The sequence below is a fragment of the Procambarus clarkii genome, chromosome 27 (genome assembly GCF_040958095.1).
Source record: "Procambarus clarkii isolate CNS0578487 chromosome 27, FALCON_Pclarkii_2.0, whole genome shotgun sequence".
In the NCBI taxonomy this organism is placed as follows: Eukaryota; Metazoa; Arthropoda; class Malacostraca; order Decapoda; family Cambaridae; genus Procambarus; species Procambarus clarkii.
The window spans coordinates 24333486-24340985 of NC_091176.1; positions in this window are offsets into that span (position 1 = coordinate 24333486).

Below are 7500 nucleotides of genomic sequence, written 5' to 3' on the forward strand. Positions count from 1 at the left end.
AATGACAATCAAGTTTTATCCCAGCACATGATATTTCAATTCAGACGAAAAAGTGTGTTTTCAGGAAGACTGAGATCCTTGTGAACACATTCGTGGAAGTGGAACCCATAAACGGCTTTGTATCGTGAAATATAATTAACGAGAGACTTAGCGAGGCTGGTATACCTTGGTATACTTAGCGGTATACCTTGGCCGGCTGTCGTCATGTCATAAACTGATGAGTCTACTGTTTTCGTGTAAATAATTGCATTTCTATGGAGTGTCCTCGTTGACAGCTCAAATTAACGTTGTACACTTGAACGAGTTAGAAAGCTTTTTACTCAGTTTGAAAATAGAGTTGTACATCGGTATGAGAATATTTTAGCAGGAAAATTATTTTATATTTTAGCAGGATCCATAGAATAGATCCTTTGATCTATTGATCTATGATCAATCAATGATCTATGAAATAGATCCTTTGCCCGAAACGCTATGCGTACTAGTGGCTTTAGGTATTGTATGTGCTACCTCTATCTTTAAATCTAACAGAATGTTTGTACTGTAACGCTGCAACTATGTATGTACGGTTCATAAATAAATTATTATTATTATTATTATAGAAGCTCTTCTCCACCTTTTCATGTCCCTCCGGAGCAAGCTGGCAACCCTGTAGACACCGTTGACACCTATGCTTCTCTACAACGCCCCCCCCCCCACTTCCTCCTCCTCGCCATGAAAAAATTAATGATACATAATGCCGTATGGTCGTGCATACACCACACGCGGTATCGTCGTGAGCTTAATAGCGGGTTGAGATCTCCTAACGTCATAGGAACCTCATCCAGGAAGTGGGTGATCTCGTGGCGGCATCCTTGTTTATCACAGGCGTGCATTTTTACACACTACGACACACTACGTCTTGGAGAAGACTGTACCCAAGTGTCTCACAGTTGGGTAGTACCCAAGTGTCTCACAGTCGGGCAGTACCCAAGTGTCTCACAGTCGGGCAGTACCCAAGTGTCTCACAGTCGGGCAGTACACAAGTGTCTCACAGTCGGGCAGTACCCAAGTGTCTCACAGTCGGGCAGTACCCAAGTGTCTCACAGTCGGGCAGTACCCAAGTGTCTCACAGTCGGGTAGTACCCAAGTGTCTCACAGTCGGGTAGTTCCCAAGTGTCTCACAGTCGGGTAGTACCCAAGTGTCTCACAGTCGGGTAGTACCCAAGTGTCTCACAGTCGGGTAGTTCCCAAGTGTCTCACAGTCGGGTAGTACCCAAGTGTCTCACAGTCGGGTACAGACACTTTACACAGGAGATCATGGACTCGTAACACCCAACTATCTCAATAGATCCTTTCACACGTATGTCACCCGCCCCCTCATATGCAGGGCGGGCCAACATGAGAACTACCTAAAGAAACCATATATATACCACGTACGTCAGAGCAATTCTGAAATATGCACGACCAGCTTAGAAAGCTGAAGCCTCTTACAGCAGCTGACCTTCACTAGGCTATATTAGTAGCTTAGTTCACAAGATACCTCAATAGATCTACAGCAGAAACCAACTACAACAGATGGTCTTTATAGGGGAGAAGCTCATTACACCAGAACCCCATTACAGCAGAAACCCAAACCCATTACGGAAGCCTTACTATTCTAAGCAACGGAAGCTTACTATTCTAACCTTTTACTAAGCCTACTTAATGTGACCTCACCAGCCTCACGTGTAAACACTTCACTCTGGTCACGGGTATTAAACACCTGACCTACCTTATCGTGTTTTACATTAACAAAAAATTCTAAACGCCAACGCAAAATGTTACATAATTATCCAATAATAAACGAAGAATAATCACAATGATAAAAAATGACATTCACTTTTGCTTCTCGAATAACCACAAAATAAAATCCCGAGTATTGGCCCTTCGTATGTAGTGCTGATTGACCGCACCGGTCAAAACATTGGCCCAGTTTGGCAGAAAGACTTTGTCTTAGTAGAAGACTTTGCCACAGTCCGACTACAACCCCCTAAGTTAAGACGTCTTCTCATAGTGTGAGACACGACCCTTTAGTGTAGGACACCCCCTCCCCCCTAGACTTTAAGGCACCCATTACACACACAGAAAGCAAGAAGATTCACATACCGTAAGCGGAAGGGCCGTCAACGATACTTGCAGCGACGGGAGAAGCGAGGAGGAGGGCGTGGCGGCCACCAGCGCCGCTTCCATCAGCACTTGCGAGCAGGGTATGCATCCTGTAGACCTGGTAGACCACTCACGCTACGGCTCGAAGGTACAACTAACTCCGTACGTCCTCTTTAGAATCCTTAATACGTCCTGTACTCCTGCGTACCTTGATATTCCTGATGGCTACGCTGTCTTTGGGAGATCTGGGTACACTAAATATGCTCGGCTCGCTTGGACACTTAGTCTGCGGTACACTTTCAAAGCAGATCTCCTCTCTGCACCACTTTAAGGACACTTCAAGGAGCCAATCTTTTAGGAGACACGCATGAAAGATACTGTTATGAGTTCCTTCACAACACCTCGTGCAGACTTTCCCCCGTTTTCTCTGGTTGCAGGAGCTGGTGGCCAGCACCGGTGCTGACGTAGCTGGCTAACAGAATGCCCAACCGAGTTCAAGTCAGGTCACTGAACTGAGCTTGGTCGTTCCTGCCCTGGACACGTGTTCATTCAGTAATGCCAGCTACAAAAGTTATTTTCTAGACCTTCAAGTCCTTTACACATCTAAACACTTTTATCTTATTTCCTCAATTTCGTAGAATTGTAATAAGACTGAACACTGTACAATTAATTTGATAATTGTCAAACATCTCGGGGCACTCTAAATGTCTAAAAAAAATGTCCACTGCAGACGAGAACAAGGCTACGACAGCAACACTAAAATATCCAGGTAGTATACGAGGGCGTGATGTAGAGAGCAGCCAGCAGGAGCGACGCACTGCGACGTGATCACCACGACACATCCAGCGCCACTGAAGATGCGCCCCGCGCGTAACCTCCCTTATACCTTCCCCCGCCGCCACAGTTGCCGGCTGGCCACTTTCTGCTCCCCCGCAACTATTTGCACTCAAAGCCTATCAAAATGTGCGATTTTAACATGCTATATAATTACCAATAAAGTTGACCGAAGTTTTAAGAATTATAGATACAGGCTGCTGCTGCTATTATATAGATTATTTACAAGTAAATGGCTGCGTTCAGAGTTGAACTGATTCACACAAAAAACGAAGACAATTATTTGGAAAATAACGACAAATTGGTCCAACCTTCATGCTTATAAATGTCACCGCCTGCGATGTACTCGCATTACGGGCTATTCATGCCCGTGCCACCTCTAGGGTGGCTTAATCGTGTGTGATGCCCGTGCCACCTCTAGGGTGGCTTAATCTTATCAATCAATCATGTACTCGCAGTTACAGCCCCGCTCCTGTGCCAGGTAAGTCCACTACGGGCTCACCATAACCCGTGCTACTTTGGAACTTTTGTTCTAAGTAGCTGAATCTAAAACACTAACATGTACTCGCTTAATAAAAAATAACACCACACGGCACAATGTCTTCCTGAATCCCAAATGTCCTGATATAGTTAACACGAAGACGGCCTTCAGGGTGGTAGGTCACGAGGCTGACCTCCGGGGTGAAAGGTCACCGGTGATCCAGAGCACAGCGGACGATCAGTGAGCAGCGGGGACGTCAGCGCCGCTGACAGTAATGACAGCAACACTAACCCTTATTATAGCTCGTATTATAGTCGTAGCTCAGTCGATTAAGGCAGTGTCTGGGATGCTCCCGGACGCAGGTTCGAATCCTCTTCACGGCCCTTGTGGATTTGTTCACTAACCCTTATTGTTTGTGGCTAGTGTTGAGGTCTCGAGCCTGACCTACCAGCACGCCTTGCAGGAGGGAGGGAGGGAGGGAGGGAGGGGAAGGGCGGACGTGGGGGATAAGCAGGAGTGGGGACCTAGGGAGGGGGAGGAGGGAAGAAGATAGTAACCTGTCTTCCCGACACTATCGGGATAGTCGCGGCTCAGATCTCTACCGTGTAAGATTGATTGATTGATAAAGATTTAGCCACCCAAGAGGTGGCACGGGCATGAATAGCCCGTAAGTGGTACAATTTTTTTTTTCTCAGTATTCTGAGGTTGCTTTTAACCATCAAGCTGTTATCGCGGGGGAGGATACTGCTTCACAGTCTTTATGAGGGTGTCCAGCTGCTGCTACCGTGTAACTCCCTAAATGGTTACTATACGCGCCAGCTCCACCCGTCTGTACGACAGGTGTCACGAGACGGAAGACACTCGCTGTCACATATAATGGAGGGACAACCCCCCCCCCCCCCCCTCCCCCCACCACACATAACAGGAGAGAACGCACCGCCTCCACACGCAGTTCGGCATTATAAACAGGAAGAGTGCCGGACATAGAACATGTTTACACGGTTCCTATAACAGTCCGGGGAGTACCCAAGGGAGTATTCTTTCCCACTACCGTTATGCATTTACATTCAAATAAGTTTATTGAGGTATAAATACACACAAATGGATGAGGTAGCTTAAGCTATTCTCGCCACGTTCAGTACAACGTGTTCATATTATTTCTCATGTTTTTCTTCACTGTCGAGGGCAGTTGAAAAATTAACTTTCCGAAGTTCATTTTCGCACTTTATTTATGGTCTGACGCTTACCGTGAGGTTATATCTTGAGATGATTTCGAGGCTTAGCGTCCCCGCGGCCCGGTCCTCGACCAGGCCTTCTTTTTGTTACACCCCCCCAGGAAACAGCTCGTAGCAGCTGTCTACCTACCAGGTACCTATTTATGGCTAGGTGAACAAGTGCATCAGGGTGAAAGAAACTCTGCCCATTTGTTTCCGCCTCCACCGGGGATCGAACCCGGAACCACAGGACTACGAATCCGAAGCGCTGTCCACTCAGCTGTCAGGCTCAGAAGCGTTTCACAAGACACTTCTTATATTTTCAAAGAAATTTTTTACATTGTTTCATGCTTATATTTGTTTTTGAGTGATGCGACAGAACACAAATCACTGGGTAAAGGTAATTCAAAACACGAAACATTGGGCACACTGTGTGTTCTCTCTTCTTGCCTCTGTCTTGGTTGATGTTGTTGTTGTTGTTATAGATTAAGCTACAGCTACTTGGAACTTGTTTCGAGTAGCTGAATCTATACCAATAACAACAACAACCAGAAAGACCTCATTAACATAAACGACACTACCATCTTGCCCACGACGCCAATTGCAGCACCTTGAGAGTGGCGAAGGCGATCTAGATGTTTCACCGAGGAGCCACATCAAACTCTCTACAACTCTCAAGAGGCAAGTGACACCTTCAAGACAGAACATGCAGCTCTCTGGCCCCCCCCACCACCACCCCCACCCCACACTGGAACACTGGCTTAGTGGATCTTAAGTGATCTATGGCTTGCTTGACCTTGCAGCTTTCTCACACTGGCCATGGGTTGAGTGGTTGCTCCGGTAGTGTTACTTAAGAAACACGACCGTAGCTGTGATTCAGGAGAAATGGAGGCGGTAAACTTGGTCAGTGACGCACGCTGACGCACCAGGAGGGTGCCACAGGCTGAGTACCGATGACCGGGCCAATGATCTCTCCTGAGCAACGGTAGCGCCAGGCTGCTGATGATTGATTGATGAAGCACGGGCATGAATAGCCCGTAAGTGGTGGCCCTTTTGAGCCATTACCAGTATCAACAGATGATACTGGAGATCTGTGGAGGTGCGACTGCACCCTGCGTGACGGGAGATGTCTCCCGTGGCCAGGCTGCTACACTTCCACCCCTCGTATAACCCCCCATCGGGAATAGTGGGAGAGACCTTCTACAAGCCGACGATGGTCCTCATCGAGACCACTAGATATGGCGGCCCTCAGGTAAATTCCTATAGGATAACACCGAGCATATATGCAGATGATATTCTGTTGAAGGGTAAAGGTAATTTATATACTCAAAAGGTGCTGGAGACGTTCAGAGACCCATAGCACCGTCTGGGGCTGCTGGGTACTGAACACTAGTCTAAGATTGTTTGCAGAAGCCTGTTATAATAGAAATAAACAGGAAAAACACAGAACAGCGAAATACATCAATATTTAGGTACACACACACACACACACACACACACACACACACACACACACACACACACACACACACACACACACACACACACACACACATACACACACACACACACACACACATACACACACACACACATACACACACACACACACACACACACACACACACACACACACACACACACACACACACACACACACACACACACACACACACATACATACACATACATGGTGTGTTGTTGCTGATTGCCTCTTTAAGCAACACATTAAGGAACCAACTCGGGAACATAATACTTTAGGCTTAGTGTTAACTACCCTTCAAACACACAACGTAACTGTCTCTATTTTCAGCTTGTTACAACTTGTGATAAAGTTGTTATATCTTGTTATAACGTTTTTATGAGGTATTAGAACGTTGTAACATCTTGTTATATTGGTTGTTACAACTTGTTAGGTGTTGAAACTTGTTCGAACGTTGTAACAACGTTGTATTTTCGTCGTGTGTTTGGCGGGTAACAGGGAGACAAATAAATGACATCGAAATAGGTGAGTGAAAACAAGCACATCAGATTTAGCATAAACTGGAATAAATATGTAGGAGAAAACTCTTAAGGAATCAGGTTTCCGAGAAGCTGTTTAATGGACTAAGATATTTTTTGGTCAGGACAGACGGAGACACGGGAGGTGGAGCGGTCTTGGGACGAGACGTGAACTCGGCGGCCGGTGACGTAACGAGGGATGGCGATGTATCTTATCTTGAGGTTATCTTGAGATGATTTCGGGGCTTTAGTGTCCCCGCGGCCCGGTCCTCGACCAGGCCTCCACCCCTAGGAAGTAGCCCGTGACAGCTGACTAACACCCAGGTACCTATTTTACTGTTAGGTAACAGGGGCATAGGGTGAAAGAAACTCTGCCCATTGTTTCTCGCCGGTGCCTGGGATCGAACCCAGGACCACGGGATCACAAGTCCAGCGTGCTGTCCGCTCGGCCGACCGGCTCCCCCCTACTTTTTGTCTACATTTTGTAGACTCATAATGTAACTTATTTATAAATACGCACAGAAATCACAATAGCGTGATGTATCAAATGAATAAATCTACAAGGGCCGTGACGAGGATTCGAACCTACGTCCGAATATATAAATATTCGGATATATAATTATAAATATAAGTTGCAGTCTTATAAATATATCAAGTCGATTGTGACAATCGACTTGAGAATGGTCCAAGACGGACCGAAACGTCGTCGTCCCTTCACCTAGATGAGAAGTATTTTATATAAATATTTGTCTCTGTATTTGCTAAATAAAAACGTAGTATACATTTAGCCAAACAGGTTTATATGGGAAGTGAAGAGGACAGGTTAATTAGCTTAAAGAGTACCTG